The sequence below is a fragment of the Pelobates fuscus genome, chromosome 3, assembly GCF_036172605.1.
Source record: "Pelobates fuscus isolate aPelFus1 chromosome 3, aPelFus1.pri, whole genome shotgun sequence".
In the NCBI taxonomy this organism is placed as follows: Eukaryota; Metazoa; Chordata; class Amphibia; order Anura; family Pelobatidae; genus Pelobates; species Pelobates fuscus.
The window spans coordinates 384,679,411-384,692,245 of NC_086319.1; positions in this window are offsets into that span (position 1 = coordinate 384,679,411).

Sequence of the window (12,835 nt, forward strand, 5' to 3'; positions counted from 1 at the left end):
GCATACGGGAGGTGGGCGGCGAGGGAGCACAGTGATGCCAGAGCCAGAATATTATTATTATTTTATTATTTCTATAATACCAGCAAAATTCCGTAGCTCTGTACACTCCGTCACTACACCCCTGGCTTCACTATGAGGCACGTGAGGTACCTGAGCAGGGAGATCAGAGCTCCTTCGCTGCCCGCCTCCACCGTTCACCTGTTTGCCAGACCTCTCGATCGTCCACCTGCCAAGCTGCAGCCAGCACCACTGGACCACAGAGAAAATCCACTCCAGCACTCTCAAAGGTAGGAGGCTGGGTGGATTGAACTTTATTTTTTTTTTAATTGTGAGTCTGTTAGTGTGTGTGTCTGTTAGTGAGTCTGTGTCTGTTAGTGAATGTTAGTGTGTGTCTGTTAGTGTGTGTGTTAGTGTGTGTCTGTTAGTGAGTATTAGTATGTAATCTGTTAGGGAGTGTGTTGGTGTGTGTCTGTTAGTGAGTGTTTTAGTGTGTGTCTGTTAGTGAGAGTGTGTGTGTATGTTAGTGAGTGTGAGTGTTAGTGTGTGTTTGTTAGTGCGTGTTAGCGTGTGTCTGTTAGAGTGCGTATGTGTTAGTGAGCATGTGTCTGTCACTGAGAGTGTATGTGTGTTTGTCAGTGAGTGTGTATTATTATTATTATGTTATTATTTATATAGCGCCAACAAATTTTGCAGTGCTTTACAGTGGGTGGACGGACAAACATGTAGTTATAACCAGACAAATTGCACACACAGGAACAGAGGGTTTGAGTGCCCTTCTCAATGAGCTTACATGCTAAAGGGAGTGGGGTAAAGTGATACAAAAGGTAAGCATAGTATTAGACTAATGACAGTTGTAAGAGAGGAATCAGTCGGGAGCTATTAACAGTTTAATTGATACGCTTTTATGAAGAAGTGTTTTTTTGGTGATTTTTTAAGGAGTATATGTGTGTTTGTCAGTGAGAGTATATACATATTTGTCAGTGAGAGTGTATGTGTGTTTGTCATTGATTGTGCATGTGTCTGTCAGTGAATGTGTGTCTGTCAGTTAGTGTATATGTGTGTCTGTTGGTGAATGTGAATGTGTGTGTAACTGTGAATGAGTGAGTGTGTTTGTCTGTGAATGTGTATGTTAGTTACATAGTGTGTGTGACAATGACTGTATCTGTAAGTGAGTGTATGTCAGTGCATGCATCAGCGAGGGTGTGTCTGTCAGGAAGAGAAATTTGGAAGGGGGTTGAGGGGTGCCCGAATTTTGTCATGCCTAGGGCAGCACAAAACCAGAATACACCACTGACCCAACAGGTATAGGTTCACTTTAACCTTCCAGCCAAACAGCAAAAGTCAAATTTCATCCAGACGTTGAATCATTTACACTTACAGTATTCATCATCGCAGCCTTTGTGTTGACTCCTGGGCTCCTCGATCTGTCTTTTAACCTTTGAAATTATCTTTTTATTTCTTTCCTCATTTTTTTTCCTGCCAGAATACATTTTTATAATTAGCGATATTGTCTTGTAAGAAGGTGTTTTTTTAGCTCTACTTTTGGAAAAGAAAATACTGTACATCTTACCATATTAATAAAGACAGCAGGTATTTAATGCAGCGCTCAATAGGTCCTTAAACTAAAGTAACAGTATATACAATATATCGCTCATTATTGATCCCTAATGTTTGTGACAAAACAGTACTCCAACACTTGAAATTTGAGTGTAGTAATATTGTAAGCTCCGCTCTACACAGACAATCAATAAAGCGGCAATCTTAGAACCAGAACCCCCACAATTCGCTATAATGGTGATTGAAATTTTAGAATAGGTTCATGATAACGAGACACATGGTGACCAACCATAAGATGGGTCAGCAATAGTGTAAAAAGGAATATAATTTGGCAATACAGAAAATCTGAACAGACCAGTTCAGCAACAGGATACTAAAGGCAGTACTTGATAAAATTCAAAGGACTTGCTTTCCAGACTTGTTGATAAATATTTCATGCAAGCTGTCGCGATTTACAGGTGCCAGCAGCTAGTAGGGGCTACTAATTACCAACTGGTTTCAAACGTTACTGCAATTTTATACCAGTTGTCTGCCAATAAAGTCTGCTCTCACAGATACCGGTCACAGAAAAACACAGAAACCTCATCTGTATTAGTTTTCACCATAGCAACAACCAATAGATAAACAGGAACATCCAAATATCTTTAAAAAACAAATATTTTATTCAACCAGCTACTAAAATGATATGATACGAAAAGTGCGACTTTGCTGAAAAGTGCAATTCGAACTTTAAACAAATACAGTGAAAATCAATGCGTTTAATTTCTTCAAGACACTGGTAAAAGTGCACATATTATAATAATATATATTTTTTTTTTTTAAATAGAGCACCGACAGATTTTGCAGCACTTCCCAATTATCGAATTATCGAATTATCGAATGGCGATAACAACAAGTAGTTGACATACAAACAGAGAATAGAGGTAATGAATTTAAAAAGAATGCAGGTTCAGAGCTCCCCACCCATCCACCAAGGAGTAAATACCAATTAGGAATAACTTCCTAATTTGGTACCTTTAAATATGATAATCCCAAATAAGGATACCCAGTTGGGGAGCTGTTTTGTTTAGTACATATCACCTTAATTTGGTATTTGTAAAATGGCAATCCCACAAAAGGGTACAGAATTAGAATGCAATGTATTAAACAGCTGAAGACCACAATTAAGCCTTTTCATTATTTTTATTTTTCATTGGTTTAGCATATCTTTCCTATTTGGGTACCTTTATTTATAGCAATCCTACATAAGGATAGCAAATTAGGGAGCTATCTACTAAACAACTCCCTAATTTGGTAGTGTTTAATAAGATAATCCCACATAAAGTTACCAAATTAGGGATACTATTAAGTAGGTAACTCCCTAATGTGGTAGTGTTTAATAAAATAATCCCACATAAAGGTACAAAGCTAGGGATACTATTAAGTAGGTAACTCCCTAATTTGGCATTCTTAAAATGGCAATCACACAAGGGTAAAGTGTAAAAATAAGGATAAATAAACAAATTAAAACAAAAACAACAACAACAAAAAAGATACCATCAAAGGCTATAAACATAGTGACTACACTATAGTCACCAAACATATTGAAGCAGGTTATTGAAGCAGGTTTGGTGTATAGTTTGTGACTCTGCTGTTTCACTGCTCAATTTACTGCAATTTAGGAGTTAAATCACTTTGTTCATGCAGCCCTAGGCACACCTGCCTGCATGTGACCTATACACCGAAACACTTCCTGTAAAGAGAGATTCAATGTTTATACTTCCTTTTTTGCAAATTAGGTTCAATTTAGCTTTTCTTATCTTGACCCTCTTGTGTGTGATTAAACTTTTAATTTACAGAACAGGAGATAAAGATGTTTGAAGCAAGTTAACATCTGCAAATTACACCATTTTTTCATGCAGGCTGTGTGTGACAGCCATGAGAGATGTGGTTAGGGCTGCACAAACAGAAACAAGTATTTTGATTCATAAATGGCAGGGAATTAAGCAGTGGGACTTCAGATGCCTCACCTATACACAAAAAAGTGCTTCATTAAGCTAAAATCGTTTTGGTGACTATAGTCTCCCTTTAGTATAAGAGTGAAATATCTCATTCAACATTAACCCCTTAAGAACACATGACATGTGTGACATGTCATGATTCCCTTTTATTCCAGAAGTTTGGTCCTTAAGGGGTTAAGCCCAAGAGGTGTCCTGGTCTGTAAACTGAGGATCTATTACATCTCCCATTGGATATAATGTATAGGAGGTCATCACTTATAATGAGAATGTGTACTCTCTGAGTCCCTTGTAAACAAAAGAAGTACAAATTGCAACCATGCTGTTCTATAAAATTCCTACCTCCTGAAATACTCTGGTTATTTTGGTATCTTGTCTACTGAACTAAAAATGATAATCCAATAATCCATTATAAAAAAAGATATAAAGTGTGCTTAGGAGCTAGTATACAATAGCACATTATCCCCAGTGCCACTACTTTGACCACCTACTTTGGCACAAATATAAAGTATGACAATAAAACACAAGGTGGGGAGTGCACATATGATTTGAGCAATGAATACTTATATAGGAGACTTCTAAATAGGAGATGGTTTGCATATAGTTTGAGCAATGAATATTTATATAGGAGACTTCTCAATAGGAGATGGTTTGTCTATAATTTGAGTAATGAATACTTATATATAGATCTTCTCAATAGGAGATGGTAAGTATTTTATTTACATTTATCTGCTGTATCCTGGAACTCCTTTTATTGGATCGTTGGAGTAGTTCACCATGGTGGATATACTTTACTACATGCCTTCATAGCCGGAGCCTGCTATAAGTGGCTCAGGTAAATGTGAGCAGTTCTATGGAAAACTCTTGCCATAAATATCTTTCATAGATGGTTTTATACTATGGAAGTATATGTTTTCATGAGTTTAATGCAGATCTGAACAAACCATCTCATATTGAGAAGATCTATGTATTCAAGTATATATTGCTCAAATTATATATATTGTACATGAATTTCACAAAATACGCAATTATATGCAAATCACTGTGTCAATGTATATAACCAGGCTTTTACCCTAGATGGCACTGCATCAGGTGTCCAGGGTCTCTGGAATAGTGGATCTTTAACTTGTCAGATACAGTGTTATCTTTAGAATTAGATTTTGTGAGGTTACATGTTCATACAAAAGAGAACTCTGAAGGAGCAACCAAGTGTAGTCTATGGGTTAATCCAGTTTAATGCATGGCATGAAACATAAACACCGCTTTTAATTTTCACTTCGTTAACAGACCAAATGCCAATACTTAACTCAACTTAGAGACAACGAGATAGCTAGGGCTGACTGACAAGTGTCAGCTATTATCTGTATTGTGCAGAACTATCAACACTAGGGATTAGCAGGAAATACAACTACTTACATCACTGATATGATAAGCACGTCTTTGTACCCTGTGACATTGACATACAAATTGTTCATCTGTTTGGAGAGTGAGAGAGAGAAAGAGTGAGAGAGAGAGAGAAATTAATTCTAGATGTGCTTTCTTAGGCAGCTATCTATTTACATCTAGCAAATGTGATACTAAGAGGAAAGACACATTACAACACAACTATCATTATGTTAATACACAACACTGTATAGCATCTACGCTAACAAACTCTGTATACATGATCCGGTTCCATGAGGAGATCAGTAAGAACCATTTTTCATTTATTTACATAGCTTGTTTTTTTTTTTTTTTTTTTTTTAGGAGACGGTTCTGTTTTTTGTATTATTTTTGCTTGAAAGGAGAGAAAGCTGAAGACAAGAAAAGATCACACCAAGAGTGGCGTATATCTATTTCATTTTGTTTGCTTCTTCTGCAGTATATCATTTAATTTTTACTTCACTGTTATTTGATGCTAATATCTAGACTGTAAATTGCAGCTTGACACTTTGTCTGTCTGTTGGGTGATGCTCCCCTTGTAAACTATTACAGTGTACGACACGACAATCAATACAGATATTTCTGTGGAAGGATGGAATCTTGCTATTGATTTCCATTCATTAGAAATATGCATATTTCCATGTATCCATTGCAGTTCAACACCAGAAGTTCCTAAAGTTTGCTGAAGAGAAAATTTGTTGTCACTTCGGTCTAAGCACTGCTCCCTGTATATTCGTTAAAGTATTTTTGTCCTTATTGCAGAATTAAGGAAATTAGGAATTGTGATGTATCATTATCTGGACAACATATTGATTCTGTCAGAGGACAAACAGGCTCTTCTATTCCATGGCCAAATCTGTATAAACACACTTCTAGAGCATGTTTGAACATCAACATGATTCTAAAGTTAAATTATTTGGGCGATTTCTTTAATACCTTTCAAGGGAAAGTACATCTTTCCAAGGACAGAGGAAAATGCCTCCAGTCAATGGCTATTATTGATTGCCAATGTGACTACAGCAGAGAACATCACAAGCTTTCTGGAGTCAATGTCTTCCACCATAGGGATAACAAGACAGGGTCAGTGGAGAGTGAGGCCTTTTCAGGAGACGTTCTTGAAACAATTCAGGTCAGATAGCCTTCACCAACCCATCAAGATTCCCCAAAACGTCCATCATTCTCTCCTGTGGTGGTTAATCAACAGGAACATTTCCAGAGGATTTCCTCTAGGAGAAGTCACATCCTCACAATGGATGCCAGTCACTAGGGATGGGGAGCTAATCTACAAGATCAGATATCCCAGGGGATACCTTTAGCCAAAAAGCTTCCATCAAATGTCCTCGAGCTGATGGCGGTATTCAAGGCTCTAAAGTTATTTCACCATTTCCTGTACCAACGATGGGTGAAAGTTTGGGTAGGCAACGCTATGGTTGTAGCCTATATAAACAACAGACCTAAGAGACATAACTTGATCATAAAATTAAAATGAAAATAGAAAAAATGGAGAAAGAAAGAATAGAGAAAAATCTGGAGAGGATGAAATCCAATTTTTATTACGACAATAATAAGATTAATAAGTGGTTAACAAAAAAACTTAAAAATACAAAAAATGGGAAAAATAGGATTAGTTGTATTAGAACCGAATCAGGAATCTGTAGAAAACCAGAAACAATAGCTAAGGCGTTTCAAAAATACTATGAAAAGTTGTATAATTTACCAAATCAATCAAAAGAAGCAGCTATAAACGATTATCTGAGGGAGATTAGGTTCCCGAGGATTTCGGAAGAACAGAAAATAATGCTAAATGCCCCTCTACAAATTGTGGAATTTACAGGTGCAATTAAAAAACTTGTGAACTATAAGACTCCGGGCCCAGATGGTCTGACTAATAGATTTTACAAGGTCTATGGAGATATATTGGCAGATTACTTGACTAGAACATATAATGAAATCTCTCTGAAAGGTACAGGCCCTAGAGAATTATTACAAGCAAATATAATCCCTATCCACAAAAAAGATAAGGATCCGCAAGATCTAAAGAATTATCGCCCGATATCACTTATCAACGTCGATTCAAAGTTATTTTCATCTATATTGGCAGATAGGTTGAAAAGGATAATTATGGAATTGGTAGACAGAGATCAGATAGGGTTTGTCCCAACCAGACAAGCTAGCACTAATATTAGAAGAATGATCAATGTTCTGGATTGGAGTGATAGAATGCGAATTCCCCTCCTGACCCTGTCATTGGATGCAGAAAAGGCCTTTGACAGGGTCGGGTGGGGATATATGATGGGAGTACTGAGGGCAATGGGCATAGATGGATGGATGCTGTCGGCAATAGGCTCTATTTATCAAAATCCTATGGCGAGGGTAGTGGGCATGGATTTATGTTCAGACTGGTTTCCATTGAAAAATGGCACACGGCAAGGGTGTCCACTCTCACCCATTTTATACATTCTCTCAATGGAACCCTTTGCAATCAGAATAAGAGAGAACCCGGATATCCGGGGAGTACCAACTACGGATAGAGAACTAAAAATAAGTATGTACGCTGATGATACCATTTTGACTCTAATAGACCCAATTAAATCAATTGATAATTTGATAAAAGAAATAGAAATGTTTAGCATTATCTCAAATTATAAAATAAACTCAGATAAAACGATTGTCTTATTTAAAAACTGTAGCAAAGAGTGGAAAAGTGAATTTTTGAAAACTTATAGCTTTGTGGATGCGAAGGGGAGTTTTGAATATCTTGGGGTAACAATATCGGAGAATTTGGATAAAATGGTGGAGATCAACTTTACTAGGCTTTTGAAATCCACTGGGATATCGTTAAAAAAATGGAACCCCTTGTTTCTGAGTTGGTTAGGAAGGATAAAAGTAATTAATGCGTACATAGTGCCTAGATGGACATACTTTTTTAGAATGGTTCCGTTAAAAATTCCTCTGCCATGGCTGGAGATAACACAGAGGCTAATTAAAAACTTTATTTGGAAGGGGAAAAAACCACGGATTGGATTAGTTCAATTAACAAATAATACAGAGCAGGGAGGGGTAAACTTCCCGAACATAATAAGCCATTACGAGGCCTCTATTATATTCCACACTCAGTTATTAAATAAAAAAGATTCTGAAAAAACGGGCTGGTTTCGCTTAGAGACCCGAGCCCTAAATGGTAAAGAACTGACTAGGTACATCTGGCAACCCAAAAAAATTGAAAAAGAAGTCAGCAGTGTAATTCTAGACTATTTGTTGAATGAATGGAATAAGATTAGAAAAAAATTAAATATCCTGGGAAGCATTTTTGGGTTTATGAGAATAGAAATATTAGAAGCCCTATTGCCAGACTTAAAATTAGACTCTTGGAAGGATAGGAAAATTGAAACTTTGGACGATATAATAATAGGAGATAGAATCAAAGATTTTGTAACTCTGTCTGGGGAATTTGGTCTTCTTCAGGATGAGGCTTTTCGATATTTAAGAATAAAATCCTTTTTGGATAAATCACTTGCTAAGAGTAATATAAACAGTAGTATCCTCATAAAACAGATCTTTGGAAATAATAGTACTCGAAAAAACATGGCAAAATGCTACGCCCTTATAAGAGCGACCCCCAAAAATATAAGGTCTAAACAAATAAAAAGTTGGGAAAAAGAATGTAATATAAAAATAGACCCAACAAAGTGGGGGGATATGTTGATACAGTTAAAAAGAAATGTTCACAACGATATATTGTTTGAGACTCAGTATAAAGTTTGCTATCGTTGGTATTTAGTGCCAATGAGACTAAACAGAATTGATCACAATGAATCTAAAATATGTTGGAGATGTGGAAGCAATTTGGGAAGTTTTGTCCATATTTGGTGGAGTTGTGGATTAATTAGGAGATTATGGGACGAGGTTTTTAGAAAATTGTATGTTTGGGACAAAATTCTTATAGAACAATCTTCAGTAAGGGCCCTCTTACACCTCCAATGGCCAGAGTTATTAAAATACCAACAATTTCTGGTCTGCCATTCTTTTATGGCATTAAAGATATTGATAGCCAGGGGGTGGAAGAGCTCTGTGACAATTGAGTTCAAACACTGGGAGAAACAATTAAAACTTCAGATTAATAACGAGATAGGGCTTTTTAAGAGGAAGGATAGTGTACAGAAATATGAAATGGGGAAAAAGTGCTTAAAACTCTTAGAAACTAATGTGCAACAATAGTAATCTTTTGTGATGTATACACAGAAATGTTTAATAGATAAAAATGACTTTGTATGTTTAAATTCTATTGTAACTTGCTGCCTACTCCCACAAATGTAAGAATGCATGAGGTATGATGTATGAATGAACTGGGAAATATGTTTTAATGATTTAGTTTGGAGGACTGGATGTCTACTAATATTGTCGAAACTGTCTACATGTTTATATGAAATAATGTTTTGATATGATGAGAAAATTTTTTAAAATCAAATAAAGATATATTTGCAAAAAAAAAAAAAGAAATATGCATATTTCCATGTATCCATTGCAGTTCAACACCAGAAGTTCCTAAAGTTTGCTGAAGAGAAAATTTGTTGTCACTTCGGTCTAAGCACTGCTCCCTGTATATTCGTTAAAGTATTTTTGTCCTTATTGCAGAATTAAGGAAATTAGGAATTGTGATGTATCATTATCTGGACAACATATTGATTCTGTCAGAGGACAAACAGGCTCTTCTATTCCATGGCCAAATCTGTATAAACACACTTCTAGAGCATGTTTGAACATCAACATGATTCTAAAGTTAAATTATTTGGGCGATTTCTTTAATACCTTTCAAGGGAAAGTACATCTTTCCAAGGACAGAGGAAAATGCCTCCAGTCAATGGCTATTATTGATTGCCAATGTGACTACAGCAGAGAACATCACAAGCTTTCTGGAGTCAATGTCTTCCACCATAGGGATAACAAGACAGGGTCAGTGGAGAGTGAGGCCTTTTCAGGAGACGTTCTTGAAACAATTCAGGTCAGATAGCCTTCACCAACCCATCAAGATTCCCCAAAACGTCCATCATTCTCTCCTGTGGTGGTTAATCAACAGGAACATTTCCAGAGGATTTCCTCTAGGAGAAGTCACATCCTCACAATGGATGCCAGTCACTAGGGATGGGGAGCTAATCTACAAGATCAGATATCCCAGGGGATACCTTTAGCCAAAAAGCTTCCATCAAATGTCCTCGAGCTGATGGCGGTATTCAAGGCTCTAAAGTTATTTCACCATTTCCTGTACCAACGATGGGTGAAAGTTTGGGTAGGCAACGCTATGGTTGTAGCCTATATAAACAACAGACCTAAGAGACATAACTTGATCATAAAAAATTCTGAAGCCTATGATGTCCAGGGTGCAGGTAAATATTCAGGGACTAGTAGCAGTACATCTGACAGGCCCAGACACCTCTATAACTGACTTCTTGAGCAGAGTAAGGATACACCCAGAGGAATCATCTCTATCAAACTAAATCTTCCAGGACACAGTGGACAGATGGGAAAAGCCTTAGCTACAACAACTTGAATGTGCATGTTTTCAGCTCTTTCTGCGTTCTCTAAATGGGCCTTTGACACAGATATTTCCAGATTTTTGATAGCAGTGCTTAAGTTCCAACCTCTCATAAATCCTGTTCATCCTTCATGGGACTTGCCTTTAGTCTTAATGACTGTAAAGTCAGCTACCTTTGAGTCAATCTCTCTTCACCTTCTTCAGGAAGCCTTGGCTTCTTGATAGCTTTGGCTTCAGTAAGATGGAATTACATACTCTTTCAAGATATGAACCTTTTACTATCTTTCATCATTTTACAAACGTTTCTAGATGTAGGAACCAAGGTCACATCTACCCTCCAATTAAATGAGGGTATAGTCCTTTCTTCCTTAGGTTCAACTCAGATGAATGCAGCCTTATTTCCCTAGTCTTAGTAAGATGTCTTGAAGTTTGAATGTTTATATTGTTGTTTTCAATACACTTTTTGTTTTAGGTGTTTGTGTAATTTTCTTTCCCTCCTTTAGTCTATGCTTGGGTATTACCCATTGTTGTGCTGCCATGAATATGGCCAGGAAAGAGGTAAATGTATTCACACTTACTGTAATTTCCCTTTTCTTGGCATCCTTCCCCTGGAATTTAACTTTAGGACTTAGAATGAAGGCCAGGAGGTAGGATGAAGAATGGGTGTCTGTAGAGTGTATGCAGTGTGTATATAGTGGATGCAGTGTGTGTAGTGGATGCTGTGTGCGTGTATAGTAAATTCAGTGTGTGTGTGTGTGTGTGTGTGTGTCTGTGTGTGTGTGTGAATTTGTGGGCTGAGATAGTGATAGAGGAGCAGTTGTGGGGGGTAGTAAGACAAGAGCATTTTTGATTTTTAATTCATCTTAGGAGGGGGCTCTCTTTAATATTATTCCCTCTTATCTGTGGCCAGGGAGTTGGGACACTACATTCCAGTGGCACTCCACAATCTTCTGTTTGGTTATCTGCTGGGAACTAGATAGACTCACAAGAGGTAGAGGACCCAGCAGAGGAGCAGACAGAAACCCTCCCAGCCATTTTTTAACTTGATTATAGACTATTAAATATTGGGTTTAAATTTCAAATGAGCATGCTAGATGTATGCTAGATGTATCAAATACTAGCATTGTCTTACCTGTTGCTTAAATCCAATTTCAAAATCCTTAAATTCATTGGTGTCTGTTTTGTTAAGACTTGGTGAATATTTTATGTTAGTGATTGTTACCTCCACTTTAACAGTAGTGTTGAGTGATTTACCTGTGGAAGAGAAGAAAATATTTCACAATATCAGTTTTACACCTGGGTCTATCCACTGAATGTAATGCATGTGTCTTGTCTCACATTATTTCTCTGACAGTGTTGATTAGCTGTGTAACGACACCCCAGGCATAAAAGGGTTAAACCGCCATTTAGTAGATCTTCCCTTCCAGAGACACAGGCACAGCTACTGTAGACACCAATACACCGAACCAGAGAAGCATATGAATGCTCTCAAACATACGAATGCTGTAAACAGCCGAATAGGAAAAAACATACGAAAGGTTTACACTCCTATCAGTAAAACTGGAACAGCATACAATAAATCCCCCCAAGAACGAGACAAGGCTTCGTGTTGAGGGTCAAAACAGGAACAGACAGAGCTGTGGGGTTTTGGAAAACAACCAATAAACACGTACAATACACTCAGACACTCCCACACAAAATCCTCCCCGCTGCCTGTGATACAATTACCTTACACAATGGGTATTGTAATTTTCACAGGCAGAGAAATACAGGTTTTTCCACATTATTCATAACTTTAAAAGTATGCATCACATTCACATAAATCACATTTTCAGAATCAGCATACTCCAAATACAAACATACGTCAAAATCATACAAATTGGTCCAGTGGTTCAAAAGATAGATTGTAGTCCTTTGTGACCAAATGAAGCATGACTTTTCTGCCCAAAACCAGTTCCACAGAGTCTTCTATCCTGGAGATAATTGGGAAGTAATCCAATTATCTCCAAGGACAGAGGCAAAACTCCATTGAACACATAGCAGCAAAAGACAAGAAAAAATACATAAAAATATATAACTCTGCAGCCATTGCATAAAACAGGTACATTCAAGGGGGCGTGGCTTGACCGCCGAAAGTGATGGCCGCTTAGGCAGAGAGCTCTGCACCCCGAACGGTCCAAAAACCACGCCAGACGCAAAACACCCGCTCACCAACGCCCGAAATTGCTAGCAGAGCAACAGAGAAGGTTCCGGAGATGGCCCAGCATAAAAAATCTGGAAACAAAAGGAGAGACGGTACTCCATCTGTAGCCGACCTCCTCACAAC